The 23440-nt window shown below is 44.7% G+C and overlaps 1 long non-coding RNA gene and 1 other non-coding gene across 2 annotated transcripts; one reads left to right on the top strand and one right to left on the bottom strand.

The window, feature by feature from the left end:
* Nucleotides 1–1066: 1066 nt before the first annotated feature.
* On the bottom strand, nucleotides 1067–5377 carry LOC142023790 (uncharacterized). Its single transcript, XR_012648312.1, has 4 exons — nucleotides 5328–5377; nucleotides 5029–5128; nucleotides 2525–2665; nucleotides 1067–1332 (listed from the first exon to the last, which is right to left on the bottom strand). It is a non-coding gene; the product is annotated as an uncharacterized LOC142023790 (long non-coding RNA).
* A 13762-nt stretch (nucleotides 5378–19139) lies between these two features.
* LOC142024148 (U6atac minor spliceosomal RNA) lies at nucleotides 19140–19267 on the top strand. Its single transcript, XR_012648427.1, has one exon. It is a non-coding gene; the product is annotated as a U6atac minor spliceosomal RNA (small nuclear RNA).
* Nucleotides 19268–23440: the final 4173 nt, after the last annotated feature.

Below are 23440 nucleotides of genomic sequence, written 5' to 3'. Positions count from 1 at the left end.
CTAAGGTCCTGTAGAAAATTAGGAATGGATGGCTTGGCAAATGCCTGTCAATGACTTCATTACCACTTGACTGGCTCTTTCATGGGTTTGGCTAATCATGGATCTGGCAGACTGCTTCCCTTTTAAGTTCACTAGGTCATCTCTGGAGGCAGAGCCACAGAACAGGGATAGGAAGAGGCAGGTGGGTGCGTGGATAGTAAGAGCTAGGAGTACCCCAAATCTTTGAGTGCCCTATGCCACTGGGCATTCTGCTTGCGGGTAAGAATGACTCTGCAAGGCCTTTCCATCACTGCCCTCAGACCATGTGCTTGCATAGGCCAGACCAATCTCACACAGTTCATAATGTGGCTCAGCTTTGGGCAGCTCTGGGGACTGAGAGAGGCAACTGGCCCCACTCCCCTAGCTCTGCAGCAACTGGCTCTGCTCTGCCAACCAGCCCCATGGCACCCAGTCCCATGGCAGGTGGCAGCCAGTCCTTGCATTATCTGACATGTCCAGTTATCCGACCATCCGTCGGTCCCATTTGTGTCAGGTAATTGGGGTTCTACTGTACATCTCTTGGAATTTTCCTTTTGGCCACTGCCCTAGAGTCCTTCAGCTTTAACCTACCCATTGAAGCCTGGCTGCATACTTTAAAGAGCAGCTCACCTCCCTTCAGCCATATCCTGCCCCTCGTGGGGAAACTTCTGTGGAGGAAAAATGAACATGGCCAATGGCCTTTATCCTGGGCAACAGCAAGAACTGAACCAGGGACCGCTAGAGCTAAAGGGACAGGTCACTGCAACTTAAGCCACTATACCCAGCTGCTGTAACAGGCTCTCATCTTCTGCAGATCAGACCCAGCTACAGATACATCTTACGCTGACTGGTGGATTACACACAACCCCAGCCATAGGGCTGGCCCCCCAGTTGCTTTCAACAATGGAGGAACAACAAAAGCCCTATGCTAGTGTGGCGTATCCTACCTGCTGGGGTGTGACTGAGCCTGGGACCTTGCAGCATCAATCAGCCTGGTGTCTTTATTGAGAGAAAAGAGAGAAAAAAAAAACAAGGGTTTGCTTTCAGATCTAACATGTTAGCGCAGGAAGTGTTCATGCCAGTCAGCAGAGGCCTTCTCCCCATTGGCGCTGGGATCTCAGAGGAGGAGGAAGGCCATAACGACAGAGGACACCAGGAGGCAGCAGCTGGACAGAGTATAAGGTGGGAGGGCAGATCTCGGGGAGCCATTGCACAGATCCGCATCACAGCAATGGATCCGAACACCTGGCAGCTCCTGCTGTTGGCAGTGACGGGATGTAGCACAGCCACTGGTCAGTAGGATTCCCAGCACCACTGCAGAGCAAGGAGAGAGAACACAGCAGTAAGAAACAGTGCAATATAGCCAACTGTGCAGGAACCTCAGAGAAGGCAGTCCTGCATCTGGGTTTGTTTACTCAATTTCACCCCACTCTCATGCCAGTGAATTCAGCCAGCTCACACCATTCTGCATAAGGGCAGAATCAACTAGTCCTACAAAATCTAGTTCTTGAGAGCTGCCTAACACCTGTGTGACCAGCTGAGTGTGGACCCGTGTTCCCTGTAAGCTGAGCACCACCCAGAAGAGATTCAGATGCTGCCCAGCTGTTTGGCAGAGCGCCCTGGGTGCACGTAAAGTTTATTCTGCCCAACGATGGAAAAAAAATTAAAGGGAACTCTTGTGTGGACACACATTATTTCCTTAGTCAGGAAATGTTTTCTGTGTCACACTGTCCACAGCCACACAAACAGGATTCTCAGCTTCTCCTTCAGTTAGCTGCTATGGTGATAGGCACTTTGGGAAATGTAAGTAGCTCTATCACCGACTATGCCCAGTTAAAGACCATCGCTGCAAGCCAGGGACTGGCTCTTTGCAATGGTTTGGTGACTTCTTTACCCAACTGAGAATGGCTTTTGTTGTTCATACCAATGTCAAGGCCTTGTTCCAAAGTAGTCCATGGATACATCTGCACTGTCTTCAAATGGGTGTTGGATCACAACCCATCGAAACACCCTTTGATTTCTATGCTCTGGCTTACAGGCTGAATTACAGGACACACACTATGGGGCTATAGCAAAACAACAAAATCACAGCCTGGTACAGGTTTAACCTCTGTAGTTCAACATTCTAGGGATCTGACGAGTGCCAACCCAGAGAATTTGCCAAACCACAAATGGTCAATTTGTGTAGCAACATTACCAACACTTCCATTGCTTACTGGGCTCTTAGAAGACATTCAGGAGTAAATTTCAGGTGAACAGCAGCACAGAACACTGAGAGCCAGGACTTGTGTCTGCAAAACTTCATGGGACTATGGGAAACTTGGCCACACATATGATAAGTGGTCATCCGGCTAACTAAAATCATGGCGGACAATGGAGGTTGCCAGGTCAGAGAGGTTCTACCTATACAAGCAAAAATGAATCCATTTGTCTTGGTATAATGGCGTTGCGAACTAGAAAAACCCCTGGCCAAGCATTTAACTTGCGTGACCAGAGGCAGACTTACCACTTTCCGTTTTAATGCAGAATCGGTGTTTGAAGCCCTGATGAGAATGAGAGCAGGTGATCACTTCTGGGTTGGTGCAGCCCATGTCAACGTACTTTGTGCCGACAATAATATTGCAGCCGTAGCACTGTAGACCAGAAGCTAAACAAGACCATTGAAAACCATGACTAGATTCTTCCAAGGACAAATACTTAAGGATATTTTTAGAGATCCTTTAATAAAATATCATGTTGCCCTTTACCTTTGGCAAGCTGTGTTAAGCCTTAAATCATGAAGTCAACCCATCTTTACATTTGTGTGTGGGCCCAAGGATAATCCTCACACCATTACAATCCTTCCTTGTGCCCACTAGAGGTCAGTGGAAAGCCAGAGATAGGAAAGAGAGCTGTGACCAGGACTGAATGAACATCATTAGAAGCAGTTCTGTAAGCTGTAAAAGACATCTTAGTACCACACACTCCCCTGGGTCAACCTCTCGGCTCAGAGCCTCACAGTTATTTAGGTGCCTAAATCTCATGGGCCATAAGAGCCTAAGTATCTGAGGATACAGTGTTGGTGACTTTAAAGGATAGCTCTGTATGTTTCACAGACTGTGTCTAGATACAATTCTCATCCTTATTAGCTAGGCCAACAAATGCATCAGGTAACTGAGAAGTTAAATGCAAAGCGTTCAGTCCAGGTCTAGGATACTGTGCAGTCCTCCCTTCAAAAAGAGGTTCTGCTGTGAAAAGCAGGTGCATTTATTCCTGTCTTTTGAGTTGGGTTTAAGTTGCATTTCACTGATTCCAGCTCAAGCGTGCTCAGCATGAAGTCAAAATGGGTGTTCTCCTACATCAGAGCCTTGCAAATGCAGCCTGCCCTCTGAAAGCCAAGCTGGTTTCTTTCCTTTTCACACATCACAGTAATAAGGGCTCCACAGGCCTATTTCTGCCATCCACTGGCGAAGCCCAAGTTATAGGTGTGCTGCCCCATTGCTAGGTAACTCATCCATCCACAATTTGGAGCTCAGAGAGCCACTCTGGTGATGATGCACAAGAGAAAGTGCATTCCCCCCTTGTCCTTCTGCTGTGTCGGTTGTGCAGGGCTAACATTTAGAAGAAAAGTCAGAGCTAAACAGCAGCACAGAACTCAGAGCCAGGACTGGTGGTTGTGAAACTTCATGGCACCACAGGAAACTTATACTAGCCACTAAAGTCAGCACTTCTGAATGCACACAGGGGACAGACAAGATGCCGTGGTCACTTTTCAGAGCAGTCTTGCCCTCTGTAATCTGCTGTTTCTCACCAGGCTGATATCACTACTTTTTTGGGTGGGGGTCATTCCTTACTTGAGGCTATTGTATTGCCATCCAAGTACCCCAGACAATATACACCTTCCACATACTGAAAGGTGCAGTTCAAGTCACCCGCTCTAGTCAGATAGCTCCCCCTAATATCTCCTTGGGTGATGTCTGGGAGGGAGCCATTTCATAACCAAACAGAAATCTCGATTGTGACTTTGAAGTGCCAAGAAAAATAACTTCACTTTCATTTGCACAGACATCATTGGGAGGCTTATTTTTTTTCTATTAAAGTTCTCCCTCTGTCGAACCCTGGTATCTAGCAGTGCTGCAAACTGACAAAGCCATATCAGAGGGGGCAGGAAAAACAATCATCAGTCACTTCTGGGACAGTGAGGTGACCCAACCCCCATGTTCCAAGTCCCCTGAGGGTTCAAGAGTAGCCTGTTTTCCCGTTGGATTGAGTCATGTCCTCTGAGAATTGCCTATAGTCTGAGCCTGGATGAAAATCACGCTGTCTCTGTCCATGACCTCCGTTTTTTGGATCTTGTAAGGATTTCCATGCAGAAATTTTAAAGCAAACATAGAGTCTGGTGCCTCAGCCTGCTAAACCCAGGGTTGGGAGTTCAGTCCTCGAGGAGGCCAAGGGGTGTGGGACATACAGATATTTAAAAAAAATCTGTCAGGGATGGTGCTTGGTCCTGCCAAGAGGGCAAGAGACTGGACTCGATGACCTCCCAAGGGCCCTTCCAGTTCTATGAGAGGTGTATGCGTATCTCTACGGCACCCCATAAGAACAATAAAAGTAGGCAATTCCCCGAATACACCACCATTGGATTTCTCTTTGTTCTACTGCTTCCTCTGCAGTCCTCCAATGCTGGAGGCCTGACAGTGCTTCCACAGCCCATATACACACCTCCAAATACTTTGCCCTTTCGGAAGCCCTCTCAGCTTCCGATCTTTGTGTTTCCCTATATAGACGGAGGAGGCACAGTGGAGTCAGGAACAGAACCTAGAACCCTGATAGACCATGCTCCTCTTTTTATACCATATGTGATTATCTTCCTTCAGTTTCTGAACTGCTGTAGCTCATCAATGACTAGATTGACCCTGGCTGGAAATGCCCTCCAAAAATAAACCATATTTTAGCAGTGAGGAATTTACAAAAAGCAATTTCAGACAGACAGCTGACACACTGACATCCTTGTTGATCGGAAGCACTTACCCACTGGAAGAATGCAAGCCATGGTCATCAGAGAGAGAACCCCATGTCTCACACCACGCCTGTGCCTTAACAGCATGGGGATCAATTCCAGGGATTCAATCTACGGTAAAAAACAAAACATGTCGAATATAGGTATGCAAAGTGTAGACAGAACAGACTATCTAGCCCTTTCAGCCATTCTAGCCCCTTGGCATGTAGATCATTCTGTGGTATTTGCAAATCATCTTGTTATTAATTCCCAGCCATGGACGCCTCCTTAAAATAACATGCTGAAATAGACAGAAAAAGGCAGTCCGTACGTATAAGATCTTCTTTCAGTTGTCCCCCAAATTTCTCAGTTGCAGCCGTGTTTGGGTTTTTTGTTTTCCTTCTGAAAAATTCCCCTGATTCTTTCGCTTTATGAACAGACGTGTGTGCATGCGTATGTGTAACCCTCGGTTATTTCTGTCCTATTTCCTCTGTCCACGATCGTTACCCATTAATGCTATCGCGCAGCAGCTCTTGGAGAGAAATTCTCCCTAATCAAGATTTAGTTCTAAATCCACTTGGAAATCCTCTAATTCACTTGGATTAGACAGAAGGGTTGGAGGTCCTTTCCCCCTTTCTTCTTTTTCCTCTTCGAGCTTTTTCATCTGTGTGAGCTGACTTTATATGCCATATTGTGCTATTTAAAGAGGCCAAGAATAATTTTATTGAAGAGAAATGGGCTGACTGAATTTAAATCCCCCGAATTAAGATTTTAGTACAAAAAATATCCCCCCAGAGTGATGATGGTGTTAGAGTAAAATCTGATGAAGATGGAAATGGATTTGTGATTTTTAATGGCTTACTTAAAAGAAAGCAGTTTATTTTTTAAACTAGAGAGAGAGATGTAAAGTAAAACCCCAGATCCAAACAGTGCCTTGCTGCAACATTAGGAAGGAAAAATGGTCTAGTGATTAAGATCCTGGCTTAGGAGACCTGAGTTCAGTTCCCTGCTCCGTTACCAATATCCTGGGTGCCCTTGAGGAAGTCATGGAGTCTTTCTGCTATTGTTTCTCTTCCCTGGCCCCACCAGGCCTGAGAGGCATTATTACTGCCTGACACGACACCTAACTGTTACAAAGCACTTTTCATCCACACATCTCAAAGCACTTTATAAAAGGGCTCAGTACCATTATCCCCACCTTACAGAAGGGGAAACTGAGGCAGAACACAGGAACGATTCTTAGAATCAAAGAATCATAGATGTTTAAGGTTGGAGGAGACTTCAGAATGTCTCCTAGTTCAACCCTCTGCTCAAAGCAGGACCAACCCCAACTAAATCATCCCAGCCAGGGCTCTGGCAAGCCTGGCCTTCAAAGCCTCTAAGAATGGAGATTCCGCCAGTTCCCTAGGCACCCATTCCAGTGCTTCACGACTCTCCTAGTGAAACAGTTTTTTTCCTAATATCCAGCCTAGACCTCCACCACTGCAACTTTGAGACCACCGCTCCTTGTTCTGTCACCTAGTACCACTGAGAATGGCCTGGCTCCATCCTTTTTGGAACCCACCCTTCAGGTAGTCGAAGGCTGCTATCAAATCCCCCCTTATTCATCTCTTCAGCAGACTAAATAAGCTGAGTTCCCTCAGCTTCTCCTCATAAGTCCTGGGTATCCCCAACAGGTCACATGCAAAGCCAGGAACACAATCTAGGGTCCATTGTGATGTTGTATCCACCAGGTCCCCCAATGCTTATTGACCACACACCAAAGAATTTAGATGTGCATTTTAGAGAGATGTGGGTGCTCATTTCCCATTAGTTTTAATAGGATTTCAATACATTAGGGCTGCTCTGAAAATCCTCACTAAAATGTGGATCTGAACTTTGCAACTGCTCCCTTTCTTTACAATAGGATGAACAGACCCCCTGGACCCAACATCCCTGGTCCGCCAGATTTGGAGGGCTTTAAAAACAGACATAAGCTTCAATCCTCAAACAATTTCCACCTCAGCCAGCTCATTTGAGTGCATTTTCCTTCTGCCACATTAAGATGCATGAGGAAGAGGTCCGAATCACTAGTGACCATAAGAAGATGAAATTTTTAGAAGGAATCTGTTTTTTCAATGGGAGAGAAATGCTTGACTCAGGAGACTACTTCCTAGTCTACTTTTACGCCTCTTGGGTGAAATTCCCCTCATGAGCAGAAGATCTACAGGACATGTACACCCAGCTCACACTGGCTTGTCATGGCAGAAACAAACCCTGTCCTGTGAGGGGCAGGACATGGGGGGGGAAGGGTGTGGACACCACTTGTACTGTTGATGCACATAGGTGATGTGAATCAGTTCATCACGCTGAGACAGCGTGTCCTAATGGCCAGAGTCAGTAGCAGAGCCCTTGGGCTCAGGCCAGTACATTCTAGTGGCCAGAGTTCAAGGGATTGCAAGCAGAAGCCCTGATGGGGGGCCTGAGCCTGCCTTACTCTATCAGGTCCTGACACAGGGCACTGTCAGTGGAGAGCTGACCCACCACTCTCTCAGCAGGGAATCCCAGCACAACAGGCTGATCTTACTCAGGTGGGAGAAGCCACACGTGCACCCTTCCTGGGTAACTTCCTACCAGGTCTGGTGTTGCAGGGGCTGCAAGTAGTTTCCAAGGTCCTCAGGCTCCACCACACCCATCTCCCCATGAGGCTCCACCAGCTTTGGAAACTTGATATGGTCTTCCAGGTCTCCGGATCCTGCTGTCTAGGTCTCTGGGTAGGTTACCTCTGGAACTCTCATAGTTAGTCCTTCCTCTCCAGGGTCCAGCCCCAGCTGAGCTGAGCTGCTCCTTTATATACTGCCCAGCCCTTGGAGCATACCCAGTCTCACTGGTGGGTTGGGACTTCCTCCACCCACAAGGTTTTAACCCCTTCTGTCTCTGTGCGGGCTGTCACATGGCCCTTCTGCTCCAGGATGAATTTCACCTGCCATCCAGGCAGAGTCCTGTTTATGTCGGACAAAGAGTGCAAGAATAGCTGACTCACTGGGCTGAGTTCCGGGCTCAACTCCTCTGTGTGACCTTGAGTGAGACACTTCATTGTCCTCTACTCCAGCTGCTCTTCCCATCCCATTACACTGTATACTGCTTGGGAGCAAGGACTGACTTTCCCTAGCTGCATATAACAGGCCTACTGTAGTGGGGCACTAATTTGAGATGACAGCTCTAAAAGCCATACATGTGACAATACCAATAACAAAATCAAGCAGCCAAGCATGGCAGAAATGGACACCATACTCAAGCACCTGTGCTCTACCTTTCAACCTGCCTTTTATTCCACTTCCAGATTTTGTCCTGATGCCTTGCAACATGTCCAACCCTCCCAAAACCACCACACACACTCACTCTACACTCATACACACAAAGAAACTCCTTTTTGTGTCCAGATTGTTCCACAGGCCAGAGGGGAAAAAAAACTAAACTAAAAACTGAAAAACTCCAAAACCTTCCCACCGGCTCATCTGCAGTTCAGCTGCATCGTTCTGAAAAATCATGGTAGCCTTAGCACTACCATTGTGCTCCCATTAAACAATAGCTGGTCGGAAAACAGAATGTCAGACATCTGAAAATGTCAAGATTCCAAGACAGGGGAAGCAGTTATGGTGTTCCTGAATTAATATGAAATGGCAAAAATTGGAACATTTTCATTAAACGCAATCCTCTCCCCATGACCCCACATCCAAAAAAATATTTCAAACCAGCCAAAATGGCTCATATTCAATTAAACTAACCAAATTAAAACTGTTTTATTTTTGACTTTTTATTTTTTATATTAAAAGGATTGAAATGGAATGTCCTGTCAAAATAAAAAAGATCTAAACTTTCACTGACATCAACATGATTTTGCATATGTATATTGGTTTTAATGGAAATAGTGTATTCCGATGGAAAATTGGACACAAATTTTCCAACCAGTTTTCAAAAAGTCTGATAAACCTGCCAGCAGCTTCATTCTTGAGGAGGCAATCACATGCTTTGGGTGATCACCAGTCTAAAAACATCTTGGTACACAGCGCACACAGCACCAGAGGAGAGATCAGCAGTGGAAAAGAGAGAGACAAGAGACCCAAGTTTTAACAAGTTGTATGAGGAAAGAGAAGAGAGTCGCACAAGCACAGCAGATGTATTAAAAAACAAAAGGGCATAAACTGGGAGATGAGCCAAATGCTGATTTCAGACCAGTATGACTCTCCTTTGACCTGGAGCGGGATATTGCTGCTTTACACCAACCTGAGATCAGAATCAGTCTCATGAATGACACCTCAGTTATTGCTGATTTGCACCAGTGTCAGTGAGATCAAAATCAGGCCAACCAGCACGGAACTTGGAGGGAGGAGTACGGTTTGCGGGAAAGAGCCATTTGGAAGAGGCATTAGGAAGTCAGTCTGTGTCAACGTGGCTGGAATGCTAGCTGCAGTTGCATCATTTCTGTAAATAGTTCATTGAATAAAGAGGCAGTTTTGTTTCAGAAAAATGAAGCCCTTTCATGCTATTACCCAGCACTCAATACATGAAACAAGGCCTGAGATGCTTGGTCCTTGTGTGAGTAACGGAGCTCTTGCTGATTTTCACCAGGGTATGCAGGATCAGAAGCAGGTTCACTAGGTGGGATAAGGCACGGGCTCAGAACAGGAAGCAGAGTCTGAGTTATAGCCTGCTAGAGCACTCAGAGCAAGGACAAGGGGCAAACTCTCTTCAATGACTTACAAGCCACGCTGGATTCAGAATTTGCAATTGCTGGTGGTAATGCCCTGGAGGAGGGATACACCAGGTGGATCAGAGCTCCATCCCTGCTGCACTCATCCAGCCAACCCTCTACAGTTCTTGGCCATCTAACTGTTGGTGTCCTGAGTCTTGCCAGCTCCCCCACCTCCTCAGACCAAGCTCTAAACGTAGCTAATTGGACTTAAAGAGCTAATGCTTACTGACCCGAGAGAACAACCAAATGTATGCGATTAAAAAATTAAAATGGCAAAATAAGCAGCTTAGCACGGACGTCCAACGCTTGCTAGCAGCACAGGGAAAGCGGTTTCTCCAGGTCACACCCTCTTGCCTGGTTTCTGACTCAGGAAGCTGGGGTCACAAGGGACAAGTAGGAGAGTACTGGCTGCCTGAGGGGAGATCTTTAGGTATGTCTTCACTGTGCAGAAGATTGACCTGGTCTGAGTCAATCTTCTGGGATTCGATTTCACACACTTGGTCAGGACAGTTGAAATCAAACTATTTGTGGTCAGCTGTTGACCCATGTACTCCTCATTCTTGCGAGGACAGCCAAGTAAGTCGATTGTAGCTATGCATTTGCCATAGCTAGAACTGTGTATCTACAGTGGGCTTTAGTGTCTAGTGTAGACCTGGCCTCCATGTGTGAAGAGACGGTGGGAGAGGGGTAATATAAGCAGAGAAATAAAATCTTCGATCATTGTTACTTTCATTCCATGCTGTACCCAGGCCAGCATAGTTTCCAGTGCTGTAGGAGAAAAAGACTGGATTGGAGAAGGTGTTTTCTTTGCCCACCATAGCACTGGAGTTAGCCCCTTTTTACTCCATGGCATCAAAATGCCTATCAAGGATGCGTACATATACCCACATTTTCCAGATGGGGAAACTGAGCCACAGAGCAAGTAAATGATTTGACCGAGGCTTCAGAGCCTGTCAGTGGTAGAACTGGGATCAGCACCCAAATCTTTCAGTTTTGATCACGTCCACCGCTGGGTTCATATATTAAGCTTCCCCCTATAGCAGCTGGTCCATCCAGGAAAATATCCTACCATTGCTACCTAATAATGGAATTTACTTATTTAACTTAAGTGGTAGCTGTCAGTGATTTGAAGATGATAATCTTAGGTTTGAAGCCCAATGGTAATCACAAGGAAGCTAGCACACGTTCAGTTTGTATGGTCCAGATCCACAAGCATACTCAGGCTCCTCATTGCTACTGAAATCAATGGAACAAGACTCTTTCCTGGCAGGAGAAATGCTGGCTCACTATTTGGAGTCCATTTCTCCAACAGAACTGATCAATTACGGTACAGATTTGTCCTTGGGAAATCTTCCCACTAATTAGGATGTATGATGCGACTAGCAGCTGAAAATTGAGCCTTATCTCCTTGTAAACCTATTCAATAGCAAGTTTGGTCATTAATATTCCACTTGGAGGCCACACACACTTGTCTAAGTCAAGCGCAAGCACTCAGTATGGCCAATTAATGTTCAATCAAAGGAGCGGCACCCAGGAGAGCTGCCTCAGGAAGGCAGATCATTTAGTCAACTCATGAAACTACCCCCTGTGCCCTGCCTCCAGACAATATGAGTGTAACAAATATCTACCATGGTGAAGACTAGAAGCCTGGGATGAGATATCAAGTGCATATTTGGGGCTGATTACGTACATACATAAATCCTAGGATTCAACAAGCAGAGGAAACTATCTTTTATCTTCAATAAACTACCTTGGTTCTGAGTTGAGAGCAGTGTTCCTGGTAAACTGTTCACTTGTGCAGTCACTCAAGAGAGATTCCTATGATGGCCAGCTGATTAACAGCACACCCACAGCTAGGTTTTGTTTCTACTGGTGGTACACATTCACGCAAGCCTTGTTGCACAGAAAAAAATTATTCCACACATGGATGGAGAAGATAAGTGGGAACTTTGCTTGAGAGACCAATTGTATGAAAGATCTGATGTCAGCTGATACAAATCATCATAGCCCTGTTGAGCTGCTGGAGATACTCTGAAGACACGACACATTAGTGTCACAGCTCATTGAAAGTTGGTACTTCTAGCAACATAAACTCTTGAACTCTTGGGGTCGTTAAATTTGTCAGGGTTCACTTTGGAAGAGAAAAGGTGTTAACCCACTCCTGGTTTAGGATATTTTCTACTTTCCCAAATCCCCTCTGTCCCATTCAGGTCAAAGGAGCTCCCCTGACCCAGAAAGATGCAGCCAGTGGTCAAAGCAGGACTGGGAGAAAGGCTGTGATACTTTTTCATGCTCCACTCCTAACAAAAGCTTCACGCAAGTGAATCACCAAAAAGAGACATCACTCAATCAAACAGCAGTTCCCAAACTTTGGGTCTGCACTGTCAGCAGGTGAACTCACAAACCAAATGCAAATACAGCCAGACCCACTCTACAAAACGGCATCTTCCATTCCTCATGACCTCGTGTGCACCATACATGCAAGGTCACATTGCTTGGACGATGCCATTTTGTGGAGCACCTCTTTCAGTTCAGGGTCCATGCTGGCATCACATGTGGTTCAGTCTCCAGCAGAGATGTAGTTACAGGGTCACAGTAATCAGTAGGTCTCAGAATGAGGTCATTCAAGAAAAGAGTTTGGAAACTGCTGCACTAGCTGGTGCAGACGTTCAAAATGTGGTCATGGTAACACTTGGCTCAGCTGGAGTTCTGCAATCTGGCTCCCTCGTGGTGGAGCTTGCATGGACACTGCTGGACTCTTTGGATATAGCTGCCTCTCAGTTAGGGTAGTAAGTGGTAGCACAGAATCATAGGGTTGAAAGAGACCCCAGGAAATCATCAAGTCCACCCCCCTGCTCAAAGCAAAACCCATCCCGACTGAATCATCCCAGTCAGGGCTTTGTCAAGATGGGACTTAAATACTTTTAGGGATGGAGATTCCACCACTCTCTAGGTAACCTATTCCAGTGCTTCACCACCCTCCTACTGAAAATTATTTCCTACAATCCAACCTAGACCTCCCCAACTGTAACCTGAGACCATTGCTCCTCATTCTGCCATCTGTCACCACTGAAAACAACCTCACTCCATCCTTTTTGCAATCCCACTACAGATAATTGAAGGCTGCTATCAAAAGATGAATATGGCATCTCCAGATGCTGCCCATTTGGGCCACCAAAATGAAACGTCACTTCCGTTAAATTAGTCGGATCTGTGTGACGCTTCCACTCCCATCTCAAAGGAGGATTGCAAGGTCCTCAATAATAAGTAAGGCCTTGTGTACACTTACTTGCACCATTGATCTACTTCAGCTATGTAAATAACATAGCTGAAGATGACACGCTCACTGTGGCGACTTACATGTGGTAAGGTTGACAGGGGCTGCCCTCCTTTTGACGCCAACTACTCTTCTTGTTTTGATGAAGTGCCAGTGTTGATGGGAGAGAGCCCCGAGAGCAATTTACTGTGGCTACAGCAGACGCAATAAATTAACAGCCAGTGGATTGATTGCTGCCATGATGAAGTACCGCTGTAGACAAGAAAGAGCTCAGAGATTGATTTACCATGACTATCTACAGCAGACACAATAAATCGGCTATGCATGGATCGATCACTGCTGCGTCGATCCACCACATAGTGGAGACAAGGCCTTAGAATTAACAGTTCTGGTATTTAACGCTTCATGGAGCACAAATTGGCTGGGTACTTTGACTCATCTCCCTCTCTCTTCCAAAAGCAATGACAGAGGCGAGGTGCAGCTTAGCTCATAAGGTCTCATCTTGAGGTGCTTCAGTTGCTGATTTGCCTTGGCTTCTTGCTTTCATTTCTTTTTACATCCCATTCTTTTAAAGCATGTTTGTGGTGCTGTTACCACCTTTGGGATTAGCACAAACATCCTTCAATGTGTCATTAGCCCTCTTGTAATTTACAGAGATTTATCAGCACTGAACAATTGGAATCAGCAAGCTGCATTCCTCCCCTGATTGAGAAAAATTTGATTAACAAGTTCATGGTACATTCATGTTCTCACTTAAACCTTTGGGATACCCAGAAAGATGGATAAAGCGAGCTCAGATTAGGCAGTTTTGTGAGTAAATCCTTCTTAAAGCTCATCCCCAACCAGAGACATAATTTATCACATGGCACTAATTTTCCCTTCTCAGTCAAATCCCCCAGTGAATGGGTCTCTGTCTGTGGCAGCTGAAATGCTAGTTTATTGTGAACACTGCAGGCACAAAAACCAGCATGCTGCTTGTTTGCACCTGAAATATTTCTTGACTGTAAACAATGAATTTGCAGTTCCTCTTAGACACTCATTTTTTAATTTAACTTTCTAAAGAGCCTATTTTAGTGTGATCAAAATTTAAAAGAATAAATAAGATAATGAAACCTTGGTCTTCCATCAGTGGTTCTGAAAGATGTCAGTTAATTAATCTCTGGGAGGTCTGTATTACTGCATTCATTTTACACACAGATGAAATGAGCCACATAGAGATTATGACTTGCCTCAGGTTACATACAAAAGTATTCCTGGCAGAAGCAGGGATAAAAACCAGGAGCCAGATCCCTAGTTGGTATCAATTGCCAGTGGAGCAATGACAGTTTACGCCAGCTGAGGATTTGCACTCAGAAGCACTGACCCTGGTCTTTTGCTCTGCACAGACTCCCCCACAATAATTCTTCACCCCTTGTTTTTGGCACTAAAGAAACTGTTCTGGATTTGTTCCATTCAGAGTCTGCCAGCTGTAATGGAGACAGAACTAAACCCAGAGAGATTTCACTGGTTTGAGGAAGAATTCACATGGGATGAAGAATTCAAGATGTTAATCCACAAACCACTCCCACCTCTCAACCGTTTATTCATAGGCCTGGAGCTTTTGAGACCTACAAAATGCCACCCAACCAGGTAATATCCCAACCATAGGACAACTTTTGTATCAGTTCATGTCTCTGTATGCAAGGAAAGAACACTCATATGCCTTTATACTTATCCCATCTCTCAACTTCCCTATAGTCTCTCTTGCGTGAGTCACATCTGAAATTGACATTGTAAAATTCCTGGCACAAGAGCTGTGTCTTTGTAAATCTAAACTGTGGCACACCCAGAGAGCTGAAAAATAATAACTACAGCAAGTACAACAGTCTATGATACCACCCTGGGCACTCACCCCACAGCACGTTTCATTACTGAATGCCCCACGTGCCCAAATCAGCTTTAAAGAAACCACTGGTGAAGACAGACCAGTGTTTTAGGTAGGACATTCCATTGGGAAAAGGACCTTTTCCGTGGTCTGTGGATTGTTAGTTCATGGGTGATGGTTCAGCTTATTATACCAGCCCCAGAATCTGGCTCTGAGCTGTTCAAAGACAGAAGCCCAAAAAAAGCTGATACATTTTCATGCAGCATCTACTATATATTTGAAAATGTTTGTCTGTCTATCTGCTTGTTTGTTCAAACACTCCTAAATGGTAAGAGTGAGGGCCACCAAATTTGGTATGCAGGTACCTCTTATCATAACTTAAAGCAAACAAAGGTTCTGATTGTGCCAGGAAAATGGGATGTGCCTGAGGTGGTACTGCTTCTCATAAAACAGAAAGGAAGGGGACTGCCCCAACTGTGTGGCTCACTTTGAGTGTATCCCACTCATCCTCGATCATTGGGTGTGTAACTGTTGGGAGAACCATCCACAGAGAGTAGTTATTAATGGTTCACAGTCATTCTGGAAGGGAATAACAAGTGGGGTTCCACGGGGGTCAGTTTTGGGGCCAGTTCTGTTCAATATCTTCATCAATGATTTAGACAATGGCCTAGAGCAGAGGGTGGGAACCAAAACAGTGAGAGAAGCCATTTTTTTTTCAAATTTGGTTAAAACCTCCATAGTTCAAGAGCCGCAATGCATGTGAATACGAGACGGTACTCAATAAATAACATCAAACCAGAATTTTTGTAACCCCTATTTTAAGAACAGCGCACACACAATGATTTGTAATGTGATGCATGTTTACTGCAAGACATACACAAATTTTTCACATATTCTATTTCCTCTCACTTTGTGTGTGTTTGTTCCACTGTCTTCCCAGCTTTCGCTACCAAACCCACGTTATTTATGCCAATTTTACTTCTCATTTAATTTCAGTTTTCTTCCTTAAAACACATGTTGCCCTTCACAGCAGGAATACCTCAAGCTTCCTTTTCCTTTTCAAAATCAAGATTTTATTAGCCACACAATCAAAACATAGATATAGAATCATATCCCACAATGCACTGCACATATTAAAGGGGGAGTTGTCCAACATTTCAAGATCATATATAATTTGTTATTTAGATATGAGTTGTTCATTGTTGGGCTTTTAGATGGTCACCATTTATCGAAAGTAATCAGAAGGGTTTGTTTGTTTTTTTAAACTTTGCATTTATAGTGTTGGTAGCCACAAAGAAGTCCTTAAAGAGCTGCATGTGGTTCTGGAGCAGCAGGTTGCAGCCCCCCAGCATAGAAAGTATGTTTATCGAGTTTGCAGATGATACCAAATGCTTTGCAAGCGCTTTGGAACATAGGATCAGAATTGAAACTTATTTGGACAAAGTGGAGAAATGGTCTGAGGCAAATAGGATGAAGTTCAAAAAGGACAAATGCGAAGTCCTCCACTTAGAGAGGAACAATCAGTTTCACACATAAAAAATGGGAAGTGACTCCCTATGATAGAGTATTGCAGAAGGGATTTAGGGGTCAGAGTGGACCATGAGCCAACAGTGTGACACCATTGCAAATAAAACAAACATGATTCGGGGATGCATTAACAGGAGTGTTGTGAGCAAGACATGAGAAGTAATTCTTATGCTCTACTCTGCACTGATTAGGCCCCAGTTGGAGTACTATGTTCAGTTCTGGGCCACACATTTTAGCAAAGATGTGGAGAAATTGGAGAAGGTCGCAGAAGATCAATTAAAACGATTAATGGTCTCAAAAATATGACCTATGAGGGAAGATTTAAAAAACTGAGTTGATTTAGGTTGGAAAAAAGAAGACTGAGAGGTGACATGCTAGCATCTTTCAAGCACCTACAGGTTGTTACAAGAAGCAGGGAGAAGTATTGTTCTCCTTAGCATCAAGAAGCAACTGGCTTAAATTGCAACAAGGGAGGTTTAGGTTGGACATTAGGAAAATTTCTTAACTGTCAGGTATCAGAGGGGTAGCTGTGTTAGTCTGTATCTGCAAAAACAATTAGAAGTCCTGTGGCACCTTATAGACTAACAGATTTTTTGGAGCACAAGCTTTCGTGGGCAAAGACCCACTTTGTCAGATGCATTGGAGTGGAGATTCCAGAGGCAGATATAAGGCATGTCTAAATATACGGGCTCATGGAAAGAAGAGAGTACCAATCAAGAGAAAGGCCAGCATTGACAAGGTCAGTTCAGTCAGGGGGGATGTGGCTCTCTTGCAGCAGCTGATGAGGAGGTGTGAACACCAAGAGAGGAGAAGCACTTTTGTAGTTGGCCAGCCATTCCCAGTCTTTGTTCAATCCTTGACTGATGGTGTCAAATTGGCAAATGAATTGTAGCGCTGCAGTTTATCTTTGGAGTCTGTTTTTGAAGTTTTTTTTGTTGCAGGATGGCTACTTTTAAATCTGCTACTGAGTGTCCAGGGAGATTGAAGTGTTCTCCTTCAGGTTTTTAATGTTACCGTTCCTGATCCCTACCTGTCAGGGTGGTTAAGCACTAGAATAAATTGCCTAGGGTGATTGTAGAATCTCCCTCACTGAAGATATTTAAGTGTAGGGTGGATAAATATCTAACCGGGATGATTTAGATGGTGCTTGGTCCTGCGGTGAGGGCAGGGGACTGGGCTTAATGGCCTTGTGAGGTCCCTTCCTGTTCTCATATTCTATGATTCTATATAATGACCACAAGGGAGCAGCAAGGGGACAGAAACGGGACTGGGATAATAGTTTGCTGCTTTACTCACTCTGGCTCCAAAGTGTAGGGGGCAGATGAACCTGGACCTGGCCCAGCTGGGGGACATACACCCATCCCCAACCTGTGCCTGCTGGAGCTGCAGTGCCCAGGGAGAAGCACTTCTTACCTGGCTCCAAATAAATCATGTACATTTTCTTTTTCTTTTTCCAGACCCAAAACTTAATTGAGTTAAGGACCCAAGCAATGCTGGGTAAATTTTCTAGTTTTTAAGTGATTTTGGTCCCATGGGTTTTGACTAACCACTCCACCACCGCAGATGGCCTCCCTTTCCTGCAACGAAAGCAATTTCTTGAGGGTCCCCCTGCATTCTTTGGCCACTGTGCAATATGCGGACCAGCCCAATCAGTCCCTCACTTTGGAGTTTAAGGTCTCAGGACCAGAAGAGTGTGACGCTGCAGCCCAGGGACATGGCTTACAAGGGTAGATACACCCCTTAGGCCTAATCTGAGCTTTCTCACACTGGTGCAAATTATGAAGATCTCCACTCACATCAGTGTTATAGGGCAGGGCAGGGGGTGGTTACTTCTCCCATGATCAGGGAAGCCTCACAGTCCTCATAGGGTGCCACACTCTCTGAGCCCAAGGAGTGTTTGAAGCCCCATTCTGCTCCCACATTCTGCCTCCTTTCAATCTTGAGAATGCTAAAGTGCTATATTTATAAATCATATTTAAATCAACCATGAGAATAAAATAAATTTAAATGTTCTAAAAAGTTTTTACTCAAACAAGTGGGTGTTATAATATCTTTTATCGGACCAGCTTCTGTTGGTGAAAAGCACAAAGTTCACAGAGCTCCTGCCCTGGGTGTGGGGGCTTTCAGTTAAACCAAAACAAAAACAAACCAAAAAAAAAAAATGTAAAAAGTTTTTTGGCCCCCTTGAGATTCGAACCTGCGAATAATTAAGCTGCAACGCCCCTCGGCGGCCGCCATCATGGATGAGGCGAATAAGCACCGCGAGCCGCAGCTGCCACACTCAAAATGGCTAGTAAATGTTTCAGCTGTTTGGAAACCGCTGATTCGGCGTACATGTTAGTGGTTGATTACGCCTGAGATGCTTTTTCAGGCCAAGCTAACATCAAGCCCCTTGGGGGGAACTTCACAGCTGCATGAAGGAATTTTTCCAGGATAAAATTCACCACTTCTATGCTAATTAGCTGGTTCCTGTATTCTGATTGGTTAGAATGGATAAATATATTAGCGGCTCAGAGATGGACAACGACCTAGTTTCATTCATTTGATTGAATTATTTGGCTTCTGAATGTCATTACCAAGGAATAATCCCAGGTATGACAATATACGTTCTATTTATTAAACAGTTGAAATGCGTAAAAAGTAAAATATTTTATTTTCGTCTTTTTTTTTTTACTCACCCTAATGTAAAAATTCTGAATCTTCCAGTGATTTAAGTAACCCAAGCCTGTGCCTAAGCTGTGTGTTGTATGAAAGGAGAGAAGGTTAGCACTCCCCTTGATAAGGATGGAAGAGGTCCTAGTGGCCTTTACAACACACATATGGTTAAGGCATTGCCACTTACTTTGTGGCATCTAACCAAGTTTTTTTCTTGTCAAAACAAAAAAAAAATTAGTCAAGTAGCATTTTAAAGAGTAACAAAATAATTTATCAAGTATTTCTGATTTGTCAACCTTGATTACTTTTTTGGTTCTCTGTACCTTTAGAGTCTGTTCTGGTATGGCTATGGTCTGAAGAAGTGGGTCTGTCCCACCAAAGCTCTCCACCTAATAAATTATTTTGTTAAAGTGCTACTTGACTGCTTTTTTTTGTTTGGATGGTATTGTCTAGCACGGCTTTCTCGCTGGTATTTTTTTTTCTTTTGTGTGTGTTACTTTTGGTTTGTCATAGTCCAGTAGAGGAAAGTAGCCAGTGTGTGGGCAAGGGAAGTGCATCATAAAGTCAAAGTATCACATAAATACTGCAAGAAGGAAGCAAATTCTGGCAGCAGCACCAAGTTTTCTGCTTATTTTCAGCCCATATGAAGTTATCAAGCCTGGGATTTATGCATGATGATATCCAGCATTTCAAAACAGAAATATACATTAATGAGCCATAGATTTTTTTTTAAAAAAAAAACATTTTGTCAGTGCAAACTGAGACTTTATACCAAAGAAACTACTCCATTTTTACCGTCCCAATATTATCAACTACTACTACTACATAACCCTTGTACTCTTCATGGAGCGCAGGTCATCTGCTATAATCCATAACCACCCCTCATTCAAACACCTTCAATGATATAGTCAGATTTAAAAAAAAAAAATCACCAGTGAAAATTGAGACTTTCTACCAAAAAATACTCCATTTTTACAATTGCAATATACTGCGTTACCACCCTTCATCCATGAGATGGCCAAACACCTTAAACGATACGGTCATACTATGGTACAGGCACTGGATGAGCGTGATGGGGTTTTTTCTTTTAATTTTAAAAGTGTGTGTGCGGGGGGAATTTTTGTAAAATATCATTCTATAGCCAGAAGTCCTGGTACACAGTGTCAGATATGTCATGTTCCTCATAATTTACAATCAGCATTTGCTAGCTATTAGATTATTTTTGTCTCTTGGTCATGCTTGCACAGTACCTGATGGACACAACCATAATGCAAATAATACAAGTGGTTGAAAAAATCTTAAATAGGGTTAAAAGAACTAAGCCCATTGGAAAATTCCAATGGACTACACATAGTTTAATAATTTAACAGAGATTAAGTTGTTCAGGACAGTCAAAACCAAAACAGATTGTGAAGAACTACAAAAAGATCTCAGCAAACTGAGTGATTGGGCAGCAAAATGGCAAATGAAATTTAATGTGGGTAAGTGTAAGGTAATGCATGTTGGAAAAAATAACCCAAATTACACGTACTACATGATGGGGTCAAATTTAGCTACGACAGATCAGGAAAGGGATCTTGGAGTTATAGTGGATAGTTCTCTGAAGACATCCACGCAGTGTGCAGCGGCAGTTAGTAAGGCAAATAGGATGTTAGGCATTATTAAAAAAGGGATTGATAATAAGACAAAAGATATCATACTTCCCCTATATAAAACTATGGTACGCCCACATCTTGAGTACTGCGTGCAGATGTGGTCTCCTCACCTCAAAAAAGATATATTGGCATCAGAAAAGATTCAGAAAAGGGCGACTAAGATGATTAGGGGCTTGGAACGGGTCCCATATGGGGAGAGGCTAGAGAGACTGGGACTTTTCAGTTTGGAAAAGAGGCGATTGAGGGGCGATATGATAGAGGTATATAAAATCATGAATGGTGTGGAGAAAGTGAATATAGAAAAATTATTTACCTTTTCCCATAATACAAGAACTAGGGGACACCAAATGAAATTGATGGGTAGTAGGTTCAAAACTAATAAAAGGAAATTTTTCTTCACACAGCGCACAGTCAACCTGTGGAACTCCTTGCCCGAGGAGGCTGTGAAGGCCAGGACTCTATTAGGGTTTAAAAAAGAGCTTGATAAATTTTCGCAGGTTAGATCCATAAATGGCTATTAGCCAGGGATAAAGTATGGTGCCCTAGCCTTCAGAACAAGGGCAGGAGATGGATGGCAGGAGATAAATCACTTGATCATTGTCTTCTGTTCTCCTTCTCTGGGGCACCTGGCATTGGCCACCGTTGGCAGATGGGATGCTGGGCTGGATGGACCTTTGGTCTGACCCAGTATGGCCATGCTTATGTTCTTATGTTATGTTCTTAAATAATTCATGTAAGAGTCAGGCTCATTCTAACGTTGACTGACTGGAATGACAAGGCCCAGACATTTTAATGAAGGGGAAAAAAGAAAAAGAGGGGAATTTTTTTTCCCTTTAATCTCAGCTATCATGGATGGGATGACACTCAGCCAGCCTTCTCGCTTCTGAGATCACACTTCTGTGCCCCACTGGGGCAGGTGCTAATTCCCAAATCGACTTACAGAATCAGCACAACGTCCCATTTATTATATTGTGCTGCAGCATCATGGCAGAAGGCTGACTGGGATGTGACAGCCATTCCTGGTTCAACTAGGGCAGACACTGAAAAGGGTCACTCACACACACAGAGCCAGCCCAGCTGGGCCCAGCTGGTGGGACCAGGTGTGCTGGAACAATTTTTTTATAGTGGGGGTGTGCTGAGAGCTCTTGAATCCAGGTAGAAACCCTGTATAACCACTTCAAGCCACAGGGTACTGCAGCACCCTCCACACCCCTAGTGCCAGCACCTGGGGGTGGGGCCCAAGGTGGTATGTAACAGTGGAGCCCAGCTCGTGGGCAGGACCCAAGGTGGCACACTGACAGCAGGGGCCTGGCTGGTGGATGCTATCTTCAACTGGAGCACAGGGCCCTGAAGGTGCGGGGCTCAAGGCAACTGCCTTGCTCACTTTGCCCTAAGGCTGCACCTGGTCATGCAGCATTACCAGAGTGCTGTGTGCACTGGCAAGGAGGGCCGTAATCAGGCAGATGGCACACTTCAGTGATGCAGAAGAAATGTTTCAGGGGAGGCTGTCCCTTACTCCTCCCCTTATGACAGTCTGCTTGGGCTGAACAAACATTACTTAGGAGCTCTATCTAGGGTTTCCCAGCTGGCCTGACCCGAACAGCATTTGTAGCAATGGGGTCTTGTCTGTCCGGTCAGGAAAGGTGGCAGCCCTAGAAATCCCTGTACTTCCCCATCTTCCTGTAACACTATCTTATATCTAAGATTGCAAGATCTTTGGGGCGGGGCCCCCACTTTCTTTGTTCTTTTAGTGCCTGGCACAAAAGGGTCTTGGATCCACAGCTGAGGCTGTATAGTACAGGCACTATAGTATTTAGCACTTCCTCGCCTTCAACATCAGCCAAATGATTGCTCTGCTTTTTGTCATTTAGAACACACTCAGGGCATCAGTTCTTCTGTCACACATGGACTCAGAATCCCATTACCTGGATTATTTGCTGGTAACTGACAAATACCTGCCAAGCTGGCGCCTGTAAAAGTGAAAAGCTGAACTCTGGCCCAGGGAGGTGGAAATTATCCCTTTTAGCTCCTGAGCTTAGCCACTCAGAGAGGGAGTAGCACTGGACTGGCCCAGAAGCCCTTTTTATTAGATGGCTGGAGGTTACTACTTGTTTCTAGAAGCAGAGCTCAGACAGGTGTGTAGGGTGCATGTTTTTTATTTCACAGATAGGAACCTCATTACAACCTAATTCTCAGATGTGTTCAGCCACCTGCAGCTCCCATTAGGACTTTCATGCTCAGACTTTTCACCATCATCTCACCAGGGCCAGGTGTCCGAGAGCTACGAACAAGTGGAAGCCCTAATTATAAAAACCTGGGGTAACATCCTACATCACACCCACTTAGTTGTTCCTTGGCAGAAGCCCACTGAGCAAAACAAAAGCCCTGGTGGGAAAAAAACTGCTTGTTGCCTGTGAATCCCTCACATGCAACCTGGCAACCAAGCCCTAGTTCATGGTTTCCCAAACTGGGGGCGGGGGTATGAAGAAATTCCAGTTGTGGGGTGGGGTGCAAGGTGACCCACCCCCCCGCCATCGTTCCCCTACCCCCAAAAAACAGCCAGTCTTTGCATTTGGCTCTCAGCCCCTGCCCTTTTACATGAACAACCCAGTTCAGCCTCTGTAGAAAGCAGGCAGCTGGCAAAGTCCTACATGGAGCTAGCTGCTTTTTGCAAAGGTGAGTGAGAGTGCATTGTGAGGAGGAGGATGGGGTTAGATTGGGGGGGGGGCGG

The sequence above is a fragment of the Carettochelys insculpta genome, chromosome 21 (assembly GCF_033958435.1).
Source record: "Carettochelys insculpta isolate YL-2023 chromosome 21, ASM3395843v1, whole genome shotgun sequence".
Lineage (NCBI taxonomy): Eukaryota > Metazoa > Chordata > Testudines > Carettochelyidae > Carettochelys > Carettochelys insculpta.
The sequence above is the reverse complement of the archived record's forward strand: the minus strand, read 5'-3'. Positions and strand labels throughout refer to the sequence as shown.